At 33.0% G+C, this 17,283-nt stretch overlaps 1 protein-coding gene across 2 annotated transcripts in view; it reads left to right on the forward strand.

Annotated features, from left to right (window-relative positions):
- The window catches only part of ZNF804A (zinc finger protein 804A), a 262,701-nt gene that overhangs the window by 163,809 nt on the left and 81,609 nt on the right, over positions 1-17,283 (forward strand). The gene's annotated exons all lie outside the window — the stretch shown is intronic.

The following is a 17,283-nucleotide window of genomic DNA, read 5'->3' on the forward strand; positions in this document are numbered from 1 at the left end:
GACATAAATTCCATGAAGTTTGGCTGGGAAGGTATTTTCTATGTGCTTGGCCTTCTCTTTATGAGAATTTGGAAATGGCCAATCACTCATCCTTGGAAAATAGCGAATGCCCTGCTCACAGATTAAATTTTAGATCTTCCCAATCAAAATATGCATTTTGATCCTTTTAGAACTCTAAGAATTTTAAGAAAACAGACACATTGTTACAGGATCTGAACCCATGCATTGATTGTGCACTAATTTATTTTAATAACTTGATAATACCACACTTGTTAAGTAGTCTTTGTGCTTTAAGGAAAAACTTTAAAATGTTCTTGGCATGCTGGCTATCTAAATTCCTGTGCGTACCACATTACACCTTGGCTATTTGGAGTGGAGAGATTTTCTGTTACTGACCCTACTTGCCCTGTCAAAGGAGGCTGGTCAGTGACTAACTGTTGAGAATCATACAAAGAGACTTAGCTCACTCTAACTTCTGCTTCCTTGCATCATCTTTAAGCAAGATAAAACATTTCCTGAAATTTTCCATTTTCATAATCAGATCAAAGAGATGAGAAACATGAAAAATTTGTGTATAAGTTTTCTAGGGCTGGCATAACAAAATAATATAGGCTGGAAAACTTGAACATCAGAAATTTATTTTCTCATAGTTTGGAGATTAAAAATCCAAGATCAAGGTGTCAGCAGTTCCCCCCCAAACCCTCAATCCCTAAGAATTTTTTCTTGGTGTGTAGATGACAGTCTTCTTCCTGTATCTTCACGTGTTCCTTCTGTACATGTTTTTGTTCCAATGCCCTCTTTTTGTAAGAAAATCAGTCATATTGGTTTAGGGACTACTCCAATGTTCTTATTTAACTTTAATTACTTCTTTAAAGGCCCTGACTCCAAATACACTTACAATCTACGGGAGCTATGGGAGTTGGAACCTCGACATATGAGTTTGGGGGGACACAATTTAGCTCATAACAGAGTTCTTTTACAATTAGCCTTTGACATTTACTGTTCCAATAAAAAGGTTTTCTTTTTGGGGCCGGCCCGGTGGCTCAGGCGGTTAGAGCTCCATGCTCCTAACTCCGAAGGCTGCCAGTTTGATTCCCACATGGGCCAGTGGGCTCTCAACCACAAGAGAATTGAACTCTTGCCAGTTCAATTCCTCAAGTCCCGCAAGAGATGGGGGGCAGTGCCCCCTGCACTAAGATTGAACACGGCACCTTGAGCTGAGCTGCCACTGAGCTCCCGAATGGCTCAGTTGGTTGGAGTGTGTCCTCTCAACCACAAGGTTGACGGTTCGACTCCCATAGGGATGGTGGGCTGCGCCCCCTGCAACTAGCAATGGCAACTGGACCTGGAGCTGAGTGAACTGTGCCCTCCACAACTAAGACTGAAAGGACAACAACTTGACTTGGGAAAAAGTCCTGGAAGTAAGCACTGTTCCCCAATAAAGTCCCGTTCCCCTTTCCCAATAAAATCTTAAAAGAAAAGAAAAAAACGTTTTCTTTTTTTTTCCTGGACACTTTTCCTTCTCTGTATTCTTGGTCTCTGCAGTTTAGAATAAGTGTAAGTTTAATTTGCATTGATTACCTTGTAGACATCCTAGCAAGCTCCTCATCAACCGCATTCTAGTTTTTGTTCAGATTTGCAGTGCTGTCTTTTCCCCCAAGAATGATTTCAAACTTGTGCTCAAAACCTTTATAAGAATATATAAGATGGCTTATGTTATAAGATAGGCACCTCTTTATTCTATTTGTTAAATCTTCAGTAACTTAAAATATTAAAATCATGGAAATTAAAGATAATGCATTTCTAGAGAATATTTTTGGAAAAGAAAGAGAAATCTTATGATCCACTGAGTAACCATTACAAAATAAATTGTAAGTTTTGTTATTTTTCTTTCCCCTCCCATTTGGACCAAACAGGCCGGAGGAAATAAAATGTTACATAATGAGTGCACTTAAATGCAATAACCAGTCTCTTCCCCTCTCCATCTACTTTCTCTTTTTCAACTTCTGTGTTTCTCCTCTATGATTTTCTGATTTATTGCTAAATAGGAAGACTTGAGAACCTCAGGGAAGGCAGGTTCTGGTGAGGGCCCTCTTCCTGGCCCCCATCTTGCTGTACCCTCCCATGGTGGTAAAGAGATCTAATATCTCCTCTTCCTCTTATAAAGGCATTAGTAACATCATGAGGGCTCCACTTTCATGACCTAATCTAACCATATTACCTCCCAAAGGCCTGCCTCCAAATACAATCACAATGGCTTCAGCATATAAATTTTGGGGGACACAATCATTCAGTCCATAGCACTCTCAAATATCAACAAGTGACCTTCCAGCTTCATTATCCCCAATTTACCCTTTTCTTTATCTAAGTTTATCAGGAATATATTTCCTGAATAAGTAATATGCCATGAAATATTGGGTACATCAATCAGCATATATTAATAGTAATTTATTTAAAAAATCAAAATAACTTTTCAAATTTAAATTTTCTGTTATTAGTTTAAGTACTCTTAAGAGCAATTAATAAAACTAAGTACTATTGAAACAAAAACAGCACCTTTGGATAATGTAATGTGCCTTTAATAAGTATAACTTGTCACCCATTAAAACCATTTATCATTCACATCATTGGGTCTCATGATTTTATTGTGTAGGAGCAAAAGTTGTAATATTTTATTAAAATACCAAATGAAGTCGACTTTTTTGCTTTAAGTTCTATATTACTTTTGAATGGTCCTACTACATAGAAGCCGTTCATCATAAATATGGAAATATAATTTAAGCCTGGCTTAACTTGGTAAAAAAAAAGGTTGCAAAAGACATATATAAACATATATATATATATATAGATATAGATATACATATACATACATAAATGCATATGTATGTGTATGTATACACATACAAATGTATGTATAGATTTATATGTATAAAACATAGATTCCATTTATAAATATATGCATATATGGATGTATCCAGACATCCATATATATTTACACACACATATTTGACTAGGATTTTGAAACTAGAATTCAGAAAAAAGAGTTGAGGCAACTCGACTCTTCTCAGACTAGGGTCACTTAGTCATCTGAATGAGCTAGAGTACTTTATGTAAGATAGAACCAGCAGAACTCAGAGTACGAATGATCAATACTTGTTATGTTAGGACCTAGCTGTGGTCAGAGGTAGCATGTATTGGGTTCAAAATGTATGAATATCAGCAAAGACATGGGATTTTAAATTAAGAAAAGACATGAAAAAACATCTGTGATTCCAAAGAAAATTCTAACTCTAAAGATATTAAAATAAATAATTCCTTAAAAAGTTCATGTACATTTTAACAATATTATTTTTTTTGCAATCTATGAATCTATGAACACAGGACAATGTTGAATTGTTTTGAAATTAATAAGACATTCTGTTTTTCAAAAAAAGGTTGTAGCCTTTATTTCAGTAAAGATAGTTCAAGTCTAAATATAAGAAGCTATTAGCAACTGAACTAAGGAGAGATAGACAAATATTTGAAATTGTGACATTTATTCACATTTGGGGCAGGATTTTAAAACAAAATCAAGTCAGTGATTTATTAAGCCAAGGAATTTGTTCTATCTGAAACATCTACAAAGTAAATGTCTGTTATAAAAAAAAAAAATGTTTTTGATCAATATATAGAAGTATATTGTATCAATAATTAGATTTTTTTATTTTAGTATTTATACATATCATTTACAATTCTACAGAGAATCATGAAACTGAACTAAGACTCTGAAAATGTTTAATCATCTCTGAACCAAACAAACATAGAAGATAAATTCACATCAAAGGGAATTAGAAAATGTCCACTTTCATTTTCTGGGATATTTATAGCAAGACTAGTAATGACTAGTAATTATTTTGTGTATCCATCACTACTGACTTTAAAAAGCACTTAATAAATGGCATTGAATAAGTAAGTAGACAATTCCTGAGCAACTCAGAATAGAACAACAATAAGTTCTCCAACACAATACAGGAGAGAAAATGCTTGTAAAGCCACTGATGCTAGAAGAGTAGTCCCACTCTTTTATCCATTCAGAATCCCTTTTTCCTATAAGTTCATGTCTATAATAGGAGATCATTAATAGAACTATTGAAATTAAATATTGTTATACCTTAGAATGCATACAATTTTAGTGAAATAAACATGTGTTGTGTATTTCACTTGGATCAAAACATTTCAACATTTTTAAAGGAACATATTTTTTAATTATATTTTTCATAGGGATACTTTTAGTGATGGTTTAGTCAGTGCTACTAATTGATCATCATGATCAGAATGATGAACAAGAATTTTTTCAAGCAAGATAAAATAATAGGATAAATTGCCGTGACATATGTAATAATCATAGATATATTTTAATATATGTTAATAGGCAATATTTATCATCTTTATATCTTATGTATATATAGGGCAAAGTATTGTTCTTATTTATTTTGTTATTTTTGTTTCTGAAGCAGTATTAAAAAATAAACTTACTATAACTGAGCCTGAGTTCTAAGAGCTAAAGATATGTTTTATTCTCAATGAAAATTAAATTTGCCCTTAGGGTTTTTAGTGACTAAAAAGGAAATTAAATGTCAAATTAAATGTCAAATATATTAAAGTCTTTATTTAAATAGAACAGAAATTATATTGTTACGTTTGAATGAAATTCTAATGAATTATCAAAAGTCCTCAAGGAAACCGTATGTTAGCGTAGTCCCCCCTCTTATATGTGGTTTTGCTTTCTGAAGTTTCAGTTACCTGCAGTCAGCTGCAGTTCAAAAATATTAAATGGAAAATTCCAGAAATAAACAATTTGTAATTTTAAAATTGTGCACTGTTCTGAGTAGCGAGATGGTATCTTTAGCTGTCTGCTCAGATCTGCCCAGGACTTGAATCACCATGTTGGCCAGCAGATCCACACTGTACGCTACCCACCCTTTAGTCATTTAGCCTTCTCGGTTAACAGATCAGTTATCAGATATTTTGACAGAGAGGGAGAGAGAGAGAGAGACACCACATTCACTTATCTATTATTACTGTATATTGTTATGATTGTTCTGTTATTATTGTTAATCATTCACTGTGCCTAATTTATAAATTAAACTTTTTCATAGATATATATGTATAGAAAAAAAACACAAAAAACTATATACAGAGGGTGCCAAAAACATGTATATACATTTTTAAAAAGGAAATAAAAACTGTATTAAAATTGTAATACTCAACATATACTGAAAACAAAAGATGAATACAAATCATGTGTATACATTTTTTTGGCACTCCTGGTAGTTTTTGGAACTATCTGCAGTTTCAGGAACCCACTGGAGTCTTAGAACCTATCTCTGGTAGATAAAGGGGGACTACTATATATGTTTTGCTTTCAATGATGAGGAAACAGTAGTGTGAGTGGTACTATAACTAAAAATGTTACCTGTGTTCTTTCTAGATAGTCCCTGTCCAATTTAATATAAGCTTTACCCTGAATATCTTGAAAAATGTATGCTACATATGTACTATAGTAGATCTAAATCAGAGGCAAAGAAAACACTGTAACATTCACTGTAATCATATTACTATTCCTCTAGTGTAACAATAGAATGCTAGAAAATAAAATTGCAGGACACAAACCTCAGGTGTCAACTTGTCACCATGCTACACTTAAAGTAGTTATTAAAATCATTATGCTATCAACTCCTGAAGTTTGGATGCACCAAATATAGCAACCTGATCTAATTGCTTGCCATTTTATTTTGAGTGGAAGAAAGAAAAGGAGGGGGAAAATGGGATGGATAAAGCTGCATGTTTGAAAGATACTTATAAAGTTTCTAGCAAAATGCCATGAAAAATAATTCCAAGTGTGAATATTGGATATATGAAGACTTGTTTGTTAAACTTATTTTGTTTTATTGTATTACAATCAGCAAAAAAAGTACCTGATTACTTTCACACCTTGAAGCTCAGAAAATACTAAACAAAAAGTGCAAGACAGCCAACTTGATATTGTATAATATTTCTTTTTTTGTTGTTTTTTAAGATTTTATGGGGGAAGGGGAACAGGACTTCATTGGGGAACAGTGTGTACTTTCAGGCTGTTTTCCAAGCCAAGTTGTTGTCCTTTCAATCGTAGTTGTGGAGGGCACAGTTCAGCTCTAGGCCCAATTGCCGTTGTTAGTTGCAGGGGGAGCAGCCCACTATCCCTTGCGGGAGTTGAGGAATTGAACTGGCAACCTTGTGGTTGAGAGACCACTGGCCCATGTGGGAATCAAAACGGCAGCCTTCAGTGTTAGGAGCACAGAGCTCCAACTGCCTGAGCCACCAGTCCGGCCCGATATTGTATAATATTTCTACTTTTAAAAATTAAACAAAAAAATTCCACAGATTTTTTTTTTTTCAATCTGTTTCAGTAATTGACTGATAAGTAGGATTGTCATTGTAGAGTATAACTCGTGTTGTTTGTAATTCAGTAAGTACCCAATATAGTGGTCTAGCCTAAGAAAAACATTATCATTCAGTTTTTCAGCTGCTCCTTTTGGCCTTGAATATTTGTGCAGAGATCAATACTACTTATGAGAAAGAGCACAAAATAGACATGAATTCAATGTTAGATTTAGAATACAGGTATACATGTGAAGTTATTATTGTATTTTATTTTTATAATTTTTCTTTTTATATTTTCATTTAAAATTGAACATTTATATTTTATAACTACACACACATTTATAGTTATATGTGAAAAATGCATCTCCTTTAAATTGCAGGATCATCAATTCACAGGTAACACACCTTAACTTTATGGGAAGAGGTTAAATCAATATTAACATTTACAGATAGTATGAGGCTATCGGGTTATCGGGTTGTTCATTATAGCTTCTTTACCCTTAATTTACTTAAATATTATAGAATTGTTAATAACGTGGATAAATATATATAAGAATGTATTATATACAATCTCTTATTTTTTACCATATTTTATAATATAGATTATATTTTTATTTTATAATATACATTCATTTAAATACATATTTTCCCCTGCTCATTGAAAGCTAAAACTATTGTTTTTAAAAAGACATTATATTTTTTGTCTAATTTTCACTAGTTGGAAGATTGATTTGATTTGTGCACAAATTCATATTATCATTATTATTATGTAAGCTCTTAGAATTCTAATTACCTTTGCAAAATGTAAACATAAACATTTTGGTTTTTTTGAGAACTCTCCCATTAAATTCCCCAGTGAATTAAAATAGTAAAATAGATTAAAGCAATCAATTATCACAAATGTCCAACTTGAGTCATTTGTTAGGTCAAACACATATTGCTTTTTGTCCATAGATCAAGAATGGTCAAACTATGGCTCATGAGCCAAGTCTAACCTGCCAACTGTTTTGGTAAATAGTGTTATTAAAGCACAGCCATACTCATTTGTCTCTGTAGTGCCTATGACTGCTTTTCCCCCGACAATAACAGTGTGGAGGAGTTGCAAAAAGTACCATATGGCTGTAAAGTCTAAATGCTTGCTATTTTTAGAGTCTGCCAGCTTCTGCTATAGATAATTATCATATCTGGTTGTAAGATTCATCTGGATTTTAGGTTATTAACAAGTCAATTATATATGTTCACAGCTGTTTCTTGCACTCAGTATACACATTCACATATGTGGTCACATAGTCACATCAACACAAACAAACGAACTGTGTTGTTTTTTTTAAATTTAACACTCAATCTAAGCAGTTATATAACAATTTCATCGTGATAACAACTATTATCGGTGTTTCTTGTAGAGTAGGAAATATTCTTATATCCATAAATTGGTCAAATATACTGAAAACCATTCAACTATGTAATTTCTACCAGAATAAGAAATGTAGAAATAGTATTTATATGCAAAAAATCTATGAACATGTGTCTCCATATGTAAAGGAAACTTTAAGTATCAGATGTTACTAGTGCTTTCTTTACAATATAATTCTTTCTTCATACAATATCATTTTTTCCAGACTTTTTCAAATTAGACAATAACAATAAGATACTGGATTAGCAGATAAATTTCTCAGTGATGGGCACTGAGGTGTTACAAATTTGCAGTAAAAAACCTGTTTGCACATTTGTCAGATGTTCGACTTTGGGATGGCATACTTTGAAAGTGGCAAATTAGGCTGACAATTAAATGCCAGGATTCAGCCAAGCCCATCAGGTATATAACATCAAAATTGTTGACAAGGAAATGACACATTAGCACCAGCTGCACTGCTTACCAATGACATGAGCTTCATTCCTTTAGTGTCAGCAGCCCCACAAAATTATTTACTTTCTCTGCTGTTCAAAAATCAGCCATTTAATTCAAGTTTTTAGTAAATTGAATCAAGAACAAATGATACCCATCTCTTTTCAGTTTTATGTTGAACAGGTCAAATCATAAATATATATACATATATCATGATACTCTAAATACCCAATCTACAATCAATTTCCTTTCCTTTCCATTTTATTTTACTACAATTTGTAGAGCATAATAACAAATGCACAGTAGTACCATGATTATATTAGAAATTAAATCTCCAAATTTAGTATAACTGAATATGTATAAAATCGCAGCCTCTACCTTAGTATTTTAATAATAAAACATTCTGCAACATAGCAATAAAAAAAATCGTTTCAGAAATTGGCTTTCTAGCTCTGCAGACTAGTTCAACAAATAGTTACAAAAAGCATTGCAAATAAGTAGTTATTCTTTTTAATGTTTTATTACATTTATTGATATAATATTGATGAATAACATTATACAAATTTCAGCTGCACAACTTTATAATATAATATCTGTATACTCCATTGTGTGATCTCTACCCAAAGTCTGTACTTTTAGAATGTATGAAAACACTATCACCCATCTCCCAGTCACCAGGAATTGCTGTAATTTGGGCTGAACTATCAATTGTTTTGTGTAATCTGAGTCATCCACAGTTTATACCCATATCTAAATAAAATGCGAATCAAGACCTCTGAATTCTAACAGTGCTAGTGGCAAACCATAAAATATTCTGATTCTTTAAGTGTATGTTTAGGAAGTTTGTTCTATATTCACTTTCATGCAGATTTGAATATTTAGCTACCTGTCCCCACAAGCTGCATAATATTCCTGAAAACGACTAATATCCAACTAGGAGGGAAAACAGCAGTGTGAGAGAACCATAGTAATATTCTAGCTCTGCTGACTAATTCTCTAACTACATACTGTCAGAGTTGAGAGTTTCTTTGAAATCTGATTAGAACCTAAGAGAGAAGAAAGCAGAGGGGACCTCTGGGTCATGAGGAAGAAGTCAAGTAAAGCAGAGACAATTATTTGCATTTTTTTTTCCTTCCTTCATGGTAGTTCCAGCTAAAATGAAGATTAAAAGCTCAATAGAGGGCGTCCGGTTGGCTCAGTTGGTTAGAGCATGATGCTACTGGCACCAGAGTTTGCCGGTTCCATCCTCACATGGGCCAGTGTGGGCTGTGCCCTCCACAACTAGATTGAAACAACTCTTTGACTTGGAGCTGATGGGTACTGGAAAACCACGCTTAAAATAAATAAAAGTTTTTTAAAAAAAGAAGAAGCTCAATAGAGTGAAGGTTTTTAAAAAACGGTTTTCCTCCTCTTCTCTGACGGCTCTCTGTGACAGGTCTGACCGTAGAAGATCACTGAGGCAGAATGTGGAGGAAGAATACTCTTTAGGGAAGTACGTACAGTAGATAGTGGCCAGCAAAGCCTTCGGTTATAAGGAACAAAGGGAATAAAATTCCTAGCAGTATCATCCAAAAAGAGACAAGCCCATGATTCTACCTCCTGGAGGTGGGTGGTCCTTGGCATTCTAAGGCGTTTTTTTTCTTTATAGGATAAAGAACTAAAACATGATTAATAAAAACGAAGATGATTATTGTTGATTATGAGGCTGTTGACCTCATTATATTTGAGGCTGTTTTGTTCCTGTAGTACAGTTTCATTCTCTGGAAAATGTAAGCAGTATTGCTTTATTATGTTTTCTGTCATTGGTGGCATAATCAACAAATAAATAGTTAATAAAAAATATTAACTTGAGTAAAATGAGGCACTAGTATTTATATAAAGCAACTCCATCTTGCCAATAATGTGTAAGTGAGCCCCAACATAAATATTCAATCATATAAACTGCATGTTTGTTTTATTGTGATGTGAGTAACATCAGTGAAATTGGTTGAAAGACTCAGAATTCTGAGAGTCAACTGCCAGGGAAGAATATCAGAAATCACATTATTGCTGTTTTTTATTATATTTCCATGTTTATTTTAACTAGGAATATTTTATTTTACAGATTATAGGTCACTGTAGTAGCTCGTATGAGAATAAAAAGAAAATGTGTAAGATTATCCTCTAACCTCCAGGTACTTATACAATCTATTTGGGAAATGATATGTTATTCATGGGAAGATAATTATGAGAAAACGTGTGACAAACCTGTCATATGCTCATTTTTCAATTATTCAATGAAGAATTCTTGGGAGAATTAGTCTTTGAGTTGGGTGCTGAAAATCTTGCAGAGCTTAAATTAATAGAAAATAGGGTGTTTCTGGAAGAAGACACATTGTGATATATTTTAGTTGAGAATCTGGCCACCTTAGATAAGATTTTGCCTAACTTGAGATTTTTTTTTATGAGTATAATAAAAAGTACCACGGCAAGAATTAAAGGGCTGATCAAAGATCTTTTTTATTCTGATTGAAATATGTTTATGAAATTAATGCAAAGATGTAATTTTAATTTGTCATTCATACATTTTATTTAGTCTTCTGTAAGGAATTTTTAAAGCAAGGTTTAATGTTATAGGACCCTTGTCTAACTCTACAGCTCTATTTCCCAGAATCCTCCACTTTCCCCTGTGCTAACCACTCAAAATATTTTACAGGTCCCAAAACATACTTCGACCTTTTTCCTGGTTATGCTTTTGTTTATTTCCTTCTTTTAGTGTCTACTATTGGTCCCACCAATATTGAATTTCCCTTTTCCAGATGCATTCAGTATATGCTTTACCTTATTTACCTCTATGTGTTTGAAACAATGTAAACTTTAATTATAGCATGTTATACACCCCTGTGATTATTGGTTAAGCTCAATGAGAAAGGTAGACTTTTTGGTCTTGTCCACTATTTTATGCCCAGCACCTAAAATAGTACCTGACTCATAGAAATTTCTCAAAAGTCTATCTATTGACTAAAGACTGTGACCTTCTGTTACCGAACTCAGGGTCAGCTGCTTGCTGCTCGTGAGCAATGATCAAGAGACGAGGGTTGGTAAAAAGAAAAGTAGGTTTATTTATTTAAAATTCTGGCATTCCTGGCATTCTGGGAAGATGGCAGACTGATGTCTCCAAGGCTGCCTTCTCCTTTCTTAGAATGGTCAAGGGGTTTTCCACCAGAGGAAGCAGGACAAAGGAAAGCCAGAGTTAGTCATGTGACTCCTTGTTGCTGTTCTAGGCCCAGTACCTAGAATGTCTCCGGGGTTCCGATTTGTTCTGAGATGGTTATCTCGACCAAATCATAGGGGTGACACATAAGTCATCTAATGGAAAATTGCAGTCCAGATCTACAGCCTGGTTGTTGGCCTTCAGATGTCTGAAGGCTGACTCAGTTTCTTTCAAGTCAGCATTCTGGCGATTGATCAGATTAACAAGGTTTGCATGTAGCCTCAAGGAAACACAGTTATTGAATCAGGTAGGAAAAGGAGAAAGAATAAAAAGAAAACTAAACAAATTATTAAATTTGGAAAGCACACCATCACCCTTATACTCCTTAAGGGTAGGGAGTGTGTTTTATTAATCTCACGAAAGCTAGAAAATGCCATACAGTGCCACAAATTTCTGTGTTTGGGGTTTGTCTCAGAAACATCATTAAGTCATTATGAAATGAATGAATGATTGGAAATACAAATCATTTAAAAGTACAACTTAACATTTTAACAGAAAGCTCACTAGCCTGAAAATTTAATTGTGAGTCTCAGTGCTATTCTGACTCAAAATTGCTGTATTACACTTATCAAATCAGTGAAGTTATTTGGATGTCATTTTCTCATTTGTTAAATTAAGTGGCTGGACATTGTACAACTATATTACTTGTTAGAAGCTATTTTTACACGTTCACCCAATACATTCTTCAGCAAAACATTTGCTTCAAAGTTTGCTTCTTTACTCCACAAACACGTAATTCAACACCTAATTGTCTTCACATTATAGGAAATGAGGAAGTTGTCATGGAAAGGTCATTGAGGAGAATTTATTCAGCACAGCATGGCAGTTTTTGGCTTTCAAGTGCTGCCTAGGATATAATCACTTGTCTATTAGCTGAGAGGCCCTTCTAAACTTGAGTAGATTTTTCCTGACCTATTTAAAATCCATTTAAATTTCTGGCATTTTAGGGGGGACATAGGGACTTAATTTGACATATGTAAATGAATACCTTTCACCTAGGTAGTTACTCTTGCATATCTGTTGGTTTAATAAGGATGGCTTTGAGCAATTCCTTTGTTTAGGTAGGATTTTGAGTATAAGGTATAATCTCGGCTATTGCTCTATCAAGGACCTGACATTTTTAAACTCCTGTAGCTCCTGTCTACACAAGGTACTTACTATCAAGAACTGACATTTATTAGTCTCAACTCTGAGCTCCACTTTGAGAGATATAGGAACTTCTTTTTAGAGGACTAAAATTATTCTTGAGGAAGAAATTAGCCAATCTAAATATGTAAAATTGTTAAGTATTTTGGCATAAAACTTAAGTGTGCTGATACGTGGCTACCAATTTGTAGAATTTGAAAATGAGGGGCACAATGCAGTCACTGTAAGAAGTGCAGAAATCTGTATTATCCACAGACTAAATAATTGTCTATGTTTATTTTTTAGATATGTATAGGTGCTTCTAAAATATAAAAATAACTTAGTTATTAAATCATAATAGATTTTTTCATCTAATATTTTCTCACACAATATATGATAAAAAATAAAACTTTCATATAGAGTACAAAATGTTTGATATTCCTAAGTAGTCCTTATTTTAAAATATTGAGTTCTTGAGAAAAATAAATTATGATGGTATCTTACTTTGTTCATAAATGTATGCATGTTTTTATCTGTTAGTGTAAAACATAATTATAGATTATGAGATAATGGTAGTAACATTATCAATAAGAACAATCTAATATATTGATACTTGATTTTATTTTCACATTTCATGTTTTCTAAAATATTTCTAAAATATGAACACATTTAAAATCTGTTTATGGTAATTTATTATTTAATTTCTAATTTAAAAGCCATATTAATTTACTCATATGTTTTAAATTTGCTCGTGACAAGAATTTCAGGATACAGTGTTTTTTTGTTGTTGTTTATTTGTTTTCATGGACAGAAACCATAACAGGGTTTATTATATAAGATTAATCTACTAATCTTTTAAATAATCTACCATATAATACCAATACTCGACACTTTACCATGAATGGAATGCTGTCACATTGACTTCACCAAGATGAGCAAATGAAATCTAGGTGCATGTGAAAAAAAGCTAAAGCCTTATTTTGCTTTTTGTTGTGTCATGATAACATACTAGTTTATATCAGCTTGTAAATTTTTGTTGTTTTGGTACATTTAAACATTAAATGTCTTAAATCTCTAACATGTCATTTTAAAATATACAAGTAGAGTACATAAGCTGTCATTTGACAAATGCATGGTGAACACAAAGCCAGGAATATAACATCTTTCACCATCCCATTTTCCTCACTACTGATTCAAGGTCCCCTCAGGCAATAAAAGACTCTAGAGACTACTTAATGGAATACAACCTCAGCCACAACTTCATTAGCATAAACAAAGAGCATGGCAATTGTTCCCAGATGGATTCAGCAAGTCACTAGGAAGCAATGATACTTTATTCCCCCAGGTGATTGTTTGATATTTCTTTTAACACCTAATTGCCTTTTACAAAGGGACTTGGGCTATCAGTCTTGCCTTATATTTGGAATATAGTTCTACCCTTGGAGGGTCAGCAACTATCATTTGGCACTTCTCCATCAGATAATTTCAAGACTTAAGAGAAGTGGCTTCTGCTTTTCAAGTACTTTTTAAGATTATGAAAGCATAATAATATAATGTTCCATATCTTAAATTGAGTTCAGAAATTTCTCTTTTTTGTGGCATTTATTTTCCAATTATTCAATTTCTAATACACCAGTCACTTAGCACAGTTGTATATTGGCACATGTGCTCCTTTTCCCATTCTTCTTGACTTCTTTAGAATTTGACCTCAAATTGATTAATGTATGCCAGGTGTAGATGTGCTCAAATCTATCTTATTTATCAATCAAGCCCTCCTTAGATCCCTGCATTGTTACCTATTACCAATCCTTTATTACTAAACTTTGAAAGCACTGTTTCCCTACACTGTGTCCTGTTATTTATTTATTCTGCTTTTGTTTTTAAAATCTCCCCCTCAGTTTTCTACTCAGATGAGGAACAGCTTCATGGATACTTGAATCAACTTGAGTAACTACAAGTAGTTTCTTGTTATTGGATCATAAGATGTTAGTGTTTAGATGGGAAGTTGAGACCAGGAGGGGTGAGATTGTAAATAATCTTCATGATACACTAATGGTCTTAAAGGTTATCTTAAATATGTTTGATAATTGGCAGCCATAGCAGAAGAGTAATTAAGATTTGCATGTAAGAAAAGGCACTGTCAAGGTTGTGAATATTGTATTTGGTAAAAAAATGGGAACTTTAGTAGACCAATTAACCCAGGACAGAAGTGGAAAAGTGGCCACGGAAGTAAGGGAGGGAGAATAGGAAGTTGAATGAAGAGATGTTAAGTAGGTTAGATATATGAAATCAGATTTAAGAGGTAAGTGAAAGAGTAGTGGCAAGGATTACCTCTTGATTCCTACTTAGACTCTTGGGCAGATTTTGGTGGATTTTAATTTAAAAACCTGTTTTAGAACATGGGATACATCTTTGGTGGAAGGAAGGTGATAAATTCTAGCTAGTGGAATTTATATTTAATAGTCCTATGGAAAATGCAAGTCTGAAAATTTAGCAAGCAACTGGATATATTTGTGCATTTAATAATACATTCATTGCTGCTTCAATTCTCCACTGTATTTCAATTTATCCAAAAGCCACAGTAGTAGCTCTATTCATAAAGATTATTTGAGATAATCCAATTTGATACAAAGAAAGTGTGTGTGTTTGTGCATGTGTGTGTGTGTGTGTGTGTGTGTGTGTGTGTTCTGTAGTACATATCAGAAGAGTACCTGTACTTTCAAAGGGCAAAATAATAGAAATAGTTATAAAAGTCCTGTGATCAGACAGCCATAATTCTCAAGTTTAGGAGTTTTGGACCTCCTGATGCTGATGTTAGTGGTTCCAGGACTTCACCCAGAACCACTGATATATCCCAGAACGATTGACATTTGTATAAAGCCAGTGATAATGTTAGTCTATAGCATGTGGTTTATTATTGGTGTTTATTAAATACTTTTTTCAAAATACGTGTATCATGCGCTAATGGTATATTTGTTGTAGACAAAGTATTTTTGTTCTTTTGTTATTAGATAAGTAGCCTTAGAATGAGAAAGGAAGGAAATATACTGTGTTTTCCCTCTAGAGCACTATTTTCTTGGTCTTCTGAATATATCTATTTTTGAATTCACTATTGGTGGAATATTTAAAGGGAAGGGGGTCCTTTCTTAAAAGCATGACTTTTATAAGACAAAACATGTTAAAAGTAGACTTGGAGTCATTGTTTAAAGATTGTTGCTTTTTGTATTTTCAAGATTTGTAATTGGAAAGTTAAGTTAGGTGTTAATAAAAAATTAGATAATTAACATATACATAACTGGAAACGTGTAAATCAATGCTAAAATTCTTACTACTGTGTTTCCCCGAAAATAAGACCTAGCCGGACCACCAGCTCTAATGCATCTTTTGGAGCAAAAATTAATATAAGACCCGGTATTACATTATATTATATTATATTATATTATATTATATTATATTATATTATATTATATGATCTTAGCTTATATTATAGTAAAATAAGACTGGGTCTTATATTAATTTTTGCTCCAAAAGGTGCATTAGAGCTGATGGTCCAGCTAGGTCTTATTTTCAGGGAAACACGGTATTAAAATCATGCACAAGAGTATGGCATTAACAAATAAGCACTTGTTTAACCATTAAACAATTAAGTATATGCTTACCAAGAAAAAAAATTTAATTATCTTTTTCTTTTAATGCAGATTTCTACTTTTTATTAGATCCTCTACGATGAGCTTAAACCAATGGAAAAGATATCTGCTTAAATCTATTAATTATATCATTATTTTTTAAAGATTGTCAAAGTTTATGTTGCTATCTAAAAGAAATGGAGAAATTAATTATGAGTACCACTAGAATATTATACACCCAATAAGTATGTTTGTTATATTGTTGTAATTAATGCTTAAATAGCAATTGCCTATATAGTAACATTTTCTGTATATTTTTAAAACCATTCTCTACAATAAAAAAAAATCAGAAAATAAATTTTTAAAACAATGCAAAAAATTAGGTAGAATATTGCATTTCTGAAATTTATGGTCTTCACTGCATGCACTGGTAAAAAAAAATCATGTATTTCATCTTTTTATGGCTGAGTAATATTCAATTGTGTATATGTGGCCACATCTTCTTTATCCAATAATCAGTTAAGGACACTTAGGTTGTTTCCATGTCTTGACCACCATGAATAAAGCTGCAGTGAATATAGGGGTACCTATATCTTTATGAACAAGTGCTTTCAAATTTTGGGGATAGATATCTAGAACGGATTACTGGGTCATTATGGTAGCTCTATTCTTAATTTTTTGAGGAACCTTCATTCTGTTTTCCATAGAGGCTGCACCAATTTGCATTCCCACCAACAGTATACAAGGGTTCTGTTTTCTTCATATTTTCTTCAACATTTGTTATTTTTCATCTTAATGATAGCCGTTCTAACAGGTGTGAGGTGGTAGCTCATTGTGGTTTTCATTTGCATTTCTCTTATAGCTAGTGAAATTGACCATCTTTTCATATATCTGTTGATCAGCTGTATGTCTTCTTGGGAAAAGTGTCTTTTCAGGTCCTCAACCTATTTTTTAATTGGATTATTAGGTTTTTGTTGTTGAGTTCTTTATATATTTTGAGTTCTTTATATATTTTGGATATAAGCCCCTTA

The sequence above is a fragment of the Rhinolophus sinicus genome, linkage group LG01 (genome assembly GCF_036562045.2).
Source record: "Rhinolophus sinicus isolate RSC01 linkage group LG01, ASM3656204v1, whole genome shotgun sequence".
In the NCBI taxonomy this organism is placed as follows: Eukaryota; Metazoa; Chordata; class Mammalia; order Chiroptera; family Rhinolophidae; genus Rhinolophus; species Rhinolophus sinicus.